Here is a 12,500-nt window from a genome sequence, read left to right on the forward strand (position 1 = left end):
ACACACACACTCACAGACAAACACAGAAACACACACACACAGACACAGACACACACACACACACTCACACAGACACAAACACTCACACACACACCGACACACACACACACTTACACTGACAAATACACATACGCACATACTCACAGACACAAACACATAGACACAGCCACACACACAGACACACACACACAGACACACACACAGACACACACACTCACATACACACACAGACACCGACGCACACACTCACACACACACACACACTCACACACACACACAGACACACACACTCACAGACACACACAAACGCGCGCACACACTTACACAGACACACACACAGACACAAACATATAGACACAGACACACACACTCACACACACAGACACACACACAGTCACAGACACACACACTCACGCTCAGACACGCAGAGACACACACACAGAAACACACACTCACATACACACACACTCACAGACACACACACACACCCACAGACACACTTACACTGACACACACACACATAGACACACACACAGACACACAGACACAGACACACACACTCACACAGACACACACACACATACACAGACACAGAGACACACACTCACAGACAAACAGACACACACACAAACACACTTACACTGATACACACTCACACACAGACACAAACACATAGACACAGCCACACACACACACAGACACACACACACTCACACACACAGAGACACACACACAGAAACACACACTCACATACACACACACTCACAGACACACACAAACGCACACACACACTTACACAGACACACACACAGACACAAACACATAGACACAGACACACACACTCACAGACACACACAGACACACATACACACACTTACACTGACACACACACAGACACAGACACACACACTCGCACAGACACCCACACACTCACACTCACACTCACACACACAGTTACACTGACACGCACACAGACACAGACACACACACTCACAGACACACACAGACACAGACACACACACTCGTACAGACACACACACACAGACACACACACACTCACTCACACACACTTACACAGACACACACACATACTCAGACACACACACTCATAGACACAAACAGACAAAAAGACACACACAGACACATTTACACTGACACACACACAGACACACACACAGACACACACACACTCACACACACACACTTACACAGACACACACACTTACACAGACACACACACAGACACAAACACATAGACACAGACACACACACTCACACACACAGACACACACACACACACACAGACACAGACACACACCCTCACGCTCAGACACGCAGAGACACACACACTGTCACACACACTCACACACAGACACAAACACACAGACACAGACTCACACACACTCACACACACACACAGACACACACACAAAGACACAGAAACACACACTCACACAGACACTCACACAGACACACACACTCACACACACAGACAAACACAGAGACACAAGCACATAGACACAGACACACACATTCACACACACACACACGCAGACACACACACTCACACAGACACACACACACCCACAGACACACTTACACTGACACACGCACAAATAGACACACACACAGACACACAGACACAGACACACACAATCATACAGACACACACACAAAGACACAGAGACACACACTCACAGACAAACACAGACACACACAAACACACTTACACTGATACACCCTCACACACAGACACAAACACACAGACACAGACACACACACTCACACACACACAGACACACACACAGACACAGACACTCACACTCACACAGACACACACACACGCTCACACACACACACAGACACACACACACAAACACAAGCACATAGATACAGACACACACACTCACACACACACACACAGACACACACACTCACACAGACACACACACACACACCCACAGACACACTTACACTGACACACACACAAATAGACACACACACACAGACACACAGACACAGACACACACACTCACACAGACACACACACACACACAGACACAGAGACACACACTCACAGACAAACAGACACACACACAAACACACTTACACTGATACACACTCACACACAGACACCAACACACAGACACAGACACACGCACTCACAGACACAAACACACACACACTTACACTGACACACACACAGACACAAACACATAGACACAGCCACACACACACACAGACACACACACACAGACACACACACACTCACAGACACAGAGACACACACACAGACACACACACTCACATACACACACACTCACAGACACACACAAACGCACACACTCTTACACAGACACACAAACACAGACACAAACACATAGACACAGACACACACACTCACAGACAAACACAGACACACACAAACACACTTACACTGATACACCCTCACACACAGACACAAACACACAGACACAGACACACACACTCACACACACACAGACACAGACACTCACACTCACACAGACACACACACACTCACACACACAGACACACACACACAGACACAAGCACATAGATACAGACACACACATTCACACACACAAACACACAGACACACACACAGACACAGACACACACACTCACACAGACACACACACACACCCACAGACACTCTTACACTGACACACACACAAATAGACACACACACACAGACACACACACTCACACAGACACACACACATACACAGACACAGAGACACACACTCACAGACAAACAGACACACACACAAACACACTTACACTGATACACACTCACACACAGACACAAACACACAGACACAGACACACACACTCACAGACACACACACACTCACACACACAGAGACACACATACAGAAACACACACTCACATACACACACACTCACAGACACACACAAACGCACACACACACTTACACAGACACACACACAGACACAAACACATAGACACAGACACACACACTCACAGACACACACAGACACAGACACACACACTCGCACAGACCCACACACTCACACTCACACTCACAGTTACACTGACACGCACACAGACACAGACACACACACTCACAGACACACACAGACACAGACACACACACTCGTACAGACACACACAGACACAGAAACACACACTCACACACACACACACAGACACACACACAGACACACACACACTCACAGACACAGAGACACACACACAGACACACACACTCACAGACACACACAAACGCACACACACTTACACAGACACACACACACAGACACAAACACATAGACACAGACACACACACTCACAGACAAACACAGACACACACAAACACACTTACACTGATACACCCTCACACACAGACACAAACACACAGACACACACACACTCACACACACAGACACACACACACACAGACACAAGCACATAGATACAGACACACACACTCACACACACAAACACACAGACACACACACACAGACACAGACACACACACTCACACAGACACACACACACACCCACAGACACACTTACACTGACACACACACAAATAGACACACACACAGACACACACACTCGCACAGATACACTCACACACACAGAGACACACACACTCACACACAGAGACACACACACAGACACAGACACACACACTCACAGACAAACACAGAAACACACACACACAGACACAGACACACACACACACACTCACACAGACACAAACACTCACACACACACCGACACACACACACACTTACACTGACAAATACACATACGCACATACTCACAGACACAAACACATAGACACAGCCACACACACAGACACACACACACAGACACACACACAGACACACACACTCACATACACACACAGACACCGACGCACACACTCACACACACACACACACTCACACACACACACAGACACACACACTCAGACACACACAAACGCGCGCACACACTTACACAGACACACACACAGACACAAACATATAGACACAGACACACACACTCACACACACAGACACACACACAGTCACAGACACACACACTCACGCTCAGACACGCAGAGACACACACACAGAAACACACACTCACATACACACACACTCACAGACACACACACACACCCACAGACACACTTACACTGACACACACACTCATAGACACACACACAGACACACAGACACAGACACACACACTCACACAGACACACACACACATACACAGACACAGAGACACACACTCACAGACAAACAGACACACACACAAACACACTTACACTGATACACACTCACACACAGACACAAACACATAGACACAGCCACACACACACACAGACACACACACACTCACACACACAGAGACACACACACAGAAACACACACTCACATACACACACACTCACAGACACACACAAACGCACACACACACTTACACAGACACACACACAGACACAAACACATAGACACAGACACACACACTCACAGACACACACAGACACACATACACACACTTACACTGACACACACACAGACACAGACACACACACTCGCACAGACACCCACACACTCACACTCACACTCACACACACAGTTACACTGACACGCACACAGACACAGACACACACACTCACAGACACACACAGACACAGACACACACACTCGTACAGACACACACACACAGACACACACACACTCACTCACACACACTTACACAGACACACACACATACTCAGACACACACACTCATAGACACAAACAGACAAAAAGACACACACAGACACATTTACACTGACACACACACAGACACACACACAGACACACACACACTCACACACACACACTTACACAGACACACACACTTACACAGACACACACACAGACACAAACACATAGACACAGACACACACACTCACACACACAGACACACACACACACACACACAGACACAGACACACACCCTCACGCTCAGACACGCAGAGACACACACACTGTCACACACACTCACACACAGACACAAACACACAGACACAGACTCACACACACTCACACACACACACAGACACACACACAAAGACACAGAAACACACACTCACACAGACACTCACACAGACACACACACTCACACACACAGACAAACACAGAGACACAAGCACATAGACACAGACACACACATTCACACACACACACACGCAGACACACACACTCACACAGACACACACACACCCACAGACACACTTACACTGACACACGCACAAATAGACACACACACAGACACACAGACACAGACACACACAATCATACAGACACACACACAAAGACACAGAGACACACACTCACAGACAAACACAGACACACACAAACACACTTACACTGATACACCCTCACACACAGACACAAACACACAGACACAGACACACACACTCACACACACACAGACACACACACAGACACAGACACTCACACTCACACAGACACACACACACGCTCACACACACACACAGACACACACACACAAACACAAGCACATAGATACAGACACACACACTCACACACACACACACAGACACACACACTCACACAGACACACACACACACACCCACAGACACACTTACACTGACACACACACAAATAGACACACACACACAGACACACAGACACAGACACACACACTCACACAGACACACACACACACACAGACACAGAGACACACACTCACAGACAAACAGACACACACACAAACACACTTACACTGATACACACTCACACACAGACACCAACACACAGACACAGACACACGCACTCACAGACACAAACACACACACACTTACACTGACACACACACAGACACAAACACATAGACACAGCCACACACACACACAGACACACACACACAGACACACACACACTCACAGACACAGAGACACACACACAGACACACACACTCACATACACACACACTCACAGACACACACAAACGCACACACTCTTACACAGACACACAAACACAGACACAAACACATAGACACAGACACACACACTCACAGACAAACACAGACACACACAAACACACTTACACTGATACACCCTCACACACAGACACAAACACACAGACACAGACACACACACTCACACACACACAGACACAGACACTCACACTCACACAGACACACACACACTCACACACACAGACACACACACACAGACACAAGCACATAGATACAGACACACACATTCACACACACAAACACACAGACACACACACAGACACAGACACACACACTCACACAGACACACACACACACCCACAGACACTCTTACACTGACACACACACAAATAGACACACACACACAGACACACACACTCACACAGACACACACACATACACAGACACAGAGACACACACTCACAGACAAACAGACACACACACAAACACACTTACACTGATACACACTCACACACAGACACAAACACACAGACACAGACACACACACTCACAGACACACACACACTCACACACACAGAGACACACATACAGAAACACACACTCACATACACACACACTCACAGACACACACAAACGCACACACACACTTACACAGACACACACACAGACACAAACACATAGACACAGACACACACACTCACAGACACACACAGACACACATACACACACTTACACTGACACACACACAGACACAGACACACACACTCGCACAGACCCACACACTCACACTCACACTCACAGTTACACTGACACGCACACAGACACAGACACACACACTCACAGACACACACAGACACAGACACACACACTCGTACAGACACACACAGACACAGAAACACACACGCACACACACACACAGAGACACACACACAGACATAGACACAAACACTCACACAGACTCAGACACACACACACACACAGACACACACTCACACACACAGACACAGACACACACACTCACACACACAGAGACACACACAGACACAGACACAGACACACACACTCACAGACACACACAGACACACATACACACACTTACACTGACACACACAGACACAGACACACACACTCGCACACACAGTTACACTGACACGCACACAGACAGACACACACACTCACTGACACACACACAGACACAAAAACACACAAACACAGACACACACATTCACAGACACACAAACACAGAGACACACACACTCACACACAGAGACACACACACAGACACACACACTCACACACACACACACACTTACAGTGACAAAGACACAGACACACATACTCACAGACACAAACACATAGACACAGCCATACACACACACAGACACACACACAGACACACCCACAGATACACACACTCACATACACACACAGACACAGACACACACACACACACACACACACTCACACACACACAGACACACACACAAAGACACAGACACACACACTCACACAGACACTCACACAGACACACACACAAACACACACACAGAGACACACACACACAGACACACACACTCACAGACACACACAGACACACATACACACACTTACACTGACACACACAAACACAGACACACACACTCGCACAAACACCCACACACTCACACTCACACACACAGTTACACTGACACGCACACAGACACAGACAAACACACTCACAGACACACACAGACACAGACACACACACTCGTACAGACACACACACACACAGACACACACACTCGCACAGATACACTCACACACACAGAGACACACACACTCACACACAGAGACACACACACACAGACACAGACACACACACTCACAGACAAACGCAGAAACACACACACAGACACAGACACACACACACACTCACACAGACACAAACACTCACACACACACACCGACACACACACACTTACACTGACAAAGACACATACGCACATACTCACAGACACAAACACATAGACACAGCCACACACACAGACACACACACACACACAGACACACACACTCACATACACACACAGACACCGACGCACACACTCACACACACACACACACTCACACACACACACAGACACACACACTCACAGACACACACAAACGCGCGCTCACACTTACACAGACACACACACAGACACAAACACATAGACACAGACACACACACTCACACACACAGACACACACACAGACACACACACTCACGCTCAGACACGCAGAGACACACACACTGTCACACACACTCACACACAGACACAAACACACAGACACAAACTCACACACACTCACACACACACAGACACACACACAAAGACACAGACACACACACTCACACAGACACTCACACAGAATCAGACACACACTCACACACACAGACACACACACACAGACACAAGCACATAGACACAGACACACAGATTCACACACACACACACAGACACACACACGCAGACACACACACTCACACAGACCCCCACACACCCACAGACACACTTACACTGACACACACACAAATAGACTCACACACAGACACACAGACAGACACACACACTCACACAGACACACACACACACAGACACTGAGACACACACTCACAGACAAACACAGACACACACACAAACACACTTACACTGATACACACTCACACACAGACACAAACACACAGACACAGACACACACACTCACACACACACAGAGACACACACAGAGACACACACAGACACAGACACTCACACTCACACAGACACACACACACACTCACACACACAGACACAAGCACATAGATACAGACACACACACTCACACACACAAACACACAGACTCACACACACAGACACAGACACACACACTCACACAGACACACACACACCCACAGACACACTTACACTGACACACACACAAATAGACACACACACAGACACACAGACACAGACACACACACTCACACAGACACACACACACACACAGAACCAGAGACACACACTCACAGACAAACAGACACACACACAAACACACTTACGCTGATACACACTCACACACAGACACAAACACATAGACACAGCCAGACACACACAGACACACACACACTCACACACACAGAGACACACACACAGAAACACACACTCACATACACACACACTCACAGACACACACACTTACACAGACACACACACAGACACAAACACATAGACACAGACACACACACTCACAGACACACACAGACACACATACACACACTTACACTGACACACACACAGACACAGACACACACACTCGCACAGACACCCACACACTCACACTCACACACACAGTTACACTGACACGCACACAGACACAGACACACACACTCACAGACACACACAGACACAGACACACACACTCGTACAGACACACACACTCACACAGACACACACACACACCCACAGACACACTTACACGGACACACACTCAAATAGACACACACACACAGACACACACACTTGCACAGATACACTCACACACACAGAGACACACACACTCACACACAGAGACACACACACAGACACAGACACACACTCACAGACAAACACAGAAACACACACACACAGACACAGACACACACACACACACTCACACAGACACAAACACTCACACACACACACCGACACACACACACACTTACACTGACAAATACACATACGCACATACTCACAGACACAAACACATAGACACAGCCACACACACAGACACACACACACACAGACACACACACAGACACACACACTCACATACACACACAGACACCGACGCACACACTCACACACACACTCACACACACACACAGACACACACACTCACAGACACACACAAACGCGCGCACACACTTACACAGACACACACACAGACACAAACATATAGACACAGACACACACACTCACACACACAGACACACACACAGACACACACACAGTCACAGACACACACACTCACGCTCAGACACGCAGAGACACACACACTGTCACACACACTCACACACAGACACAAACACACAGACACATACTCACACACACTCACACACACACAGACACACACACAAAGACACAGACACACACACTCACACAGACACTCACACAGACACAAGCACATAGACACAGACACACACATTCACACACACACACACAGACAGACACACATACAGACACAGACACACACATTCACAGACACACACACTTACACTGACAAACACAAAGACACACACACGCACAGACACAGACACACACTCAGACACATACACAGACACACACACACACACAGACAAGAACAGACACACATATTCACAGACACACAGAGACAGACACACACACTCACACACACAGAGACACACACACAGAAACACACACTCACATACACACACACTCACAGACACACACAAACGCACACACACACTTACACAGACACACACACAGACACAAACACAAAGACACAGACACACACACTCACAGACACACACAGACACACATACACACACTTACACTGACACACACACAGACACAGACACACACACTCGCACAGACACCCACACACCCACACTCACACACACAGTTACAGTGACACGCACACAGACACAGACACACACACACTCACAGACACACACAGACACAGACACACACACTCGTACAGACACACACACACACAGACACACACACACTCACACACACACTCTTACACAGACACACACACATACTCAGACACACACACTCACAGACACAAACAGACAAAAAGACACACACAGACACATTTACACTGACACACACACAGACACACACACAGACACACACACACTCACACACACACACTTACACAGACACACACACTTACACAGACACACACACAGACACAAACATAGACACAGACACACACACTCACACACACAGACACACACACACACACACACAGACACAGACACACACCCTCACGCTCAGACACGCAGAGACACACACTGTCACACACACTCACACACAGACACAAACACACAGACACAGACACACACACTCACAGACACACACAGACACAGACACACACACTCGTACAGACACACACACACACAGACACACACACACTCACACACACACACTTACACAGACACACACACATACTCAGACACACACACTCACAGACACAAACAGACAAAAAGACACACACAGACACATTTACACTGACACACACACAGACACACACACACAGACACACACACACTCACACACACACACTTACACAGACACACACACTTACACAGACACACACACAGACACAAACACATAGACACAGACACACACACTCACACACACAGACACACACACACACACACACAGACACAGACACACACCCTCACGCTCAGACACGCAGAGACACACACACTGTCACACACACTCACACACAGACACAAACACACAGACACAGACTCACACACACTCACACACACACACAGACACACACACAAAGACACAGAAACACACACTCACACAGACACTCACACAGACACACACACTCACACACACACACACACACAGAGACACAAGCACATAGACACAGACACACACATTCTCACACACACACGCAGACACACACACTCACACAGACACACACACACACCCACAGACACACTTACACTGACACACGCACAAATAGACACACACACAGACACACAGACACATACTCACACACACTCACACACACACAGACACACACACAAAGACACAGACACACACACTCACACAGACACTCACACAGACACAAGCACATAGACACAGACACACACATTCACACACACACACAGACAGACACACACACAGACACACACATTCACAGACACACACACTTACACTGACAAACACAAAGACACACACACGCACAGACACAGACACACACTCAGACACATACACAGACACACACACACACACTGACAAGAACAGACACACATATTCACAGACACACAGAGACAGACACACACACTCACACACACACTTACACTGACAAACACACATATAGACACACACACAGACACACACACAGACACAGACACAAACACTCACACAGACACACACACAGACACAGAGACACACACTCACAGACAAACAGACACACACACAAACACACTTACACTGATACACACTCACACACAGACACAAACACATAGACACAGCCACACACACACAGACACACACACACTCACACACACAGAGACACACACACAGAAACACACACTCACATACACACACACTCACAGACACACACACACCCACAGACACACTTACACTGACAGACACACACATAGACACACACACAGACACACAGACACAGACACACACACTCACACAGACACACACACACATACACAGACACAGAGACACACACTCACAGACAAACAGACACACACACAAACACACTTACACTGATACACACTCACACACAGACACAAACACACTTACACTGATACACAC

Source organism: Hemitrygon akajei, chromosome 28 (assembly GCF_048418815.1).
Source record: "Hemitrygon akajei chromosome 28, sHemAka1.3, whole genome shotgun sequence".
NCBI classification, from domain to species: domain Eukaryota; kingdom Metazoa; phylum Chordata; class Chondrichthyes; order Myliobatiformes; family Dasyatidae; genus Hemitrygon; species Hemitrygon akajei.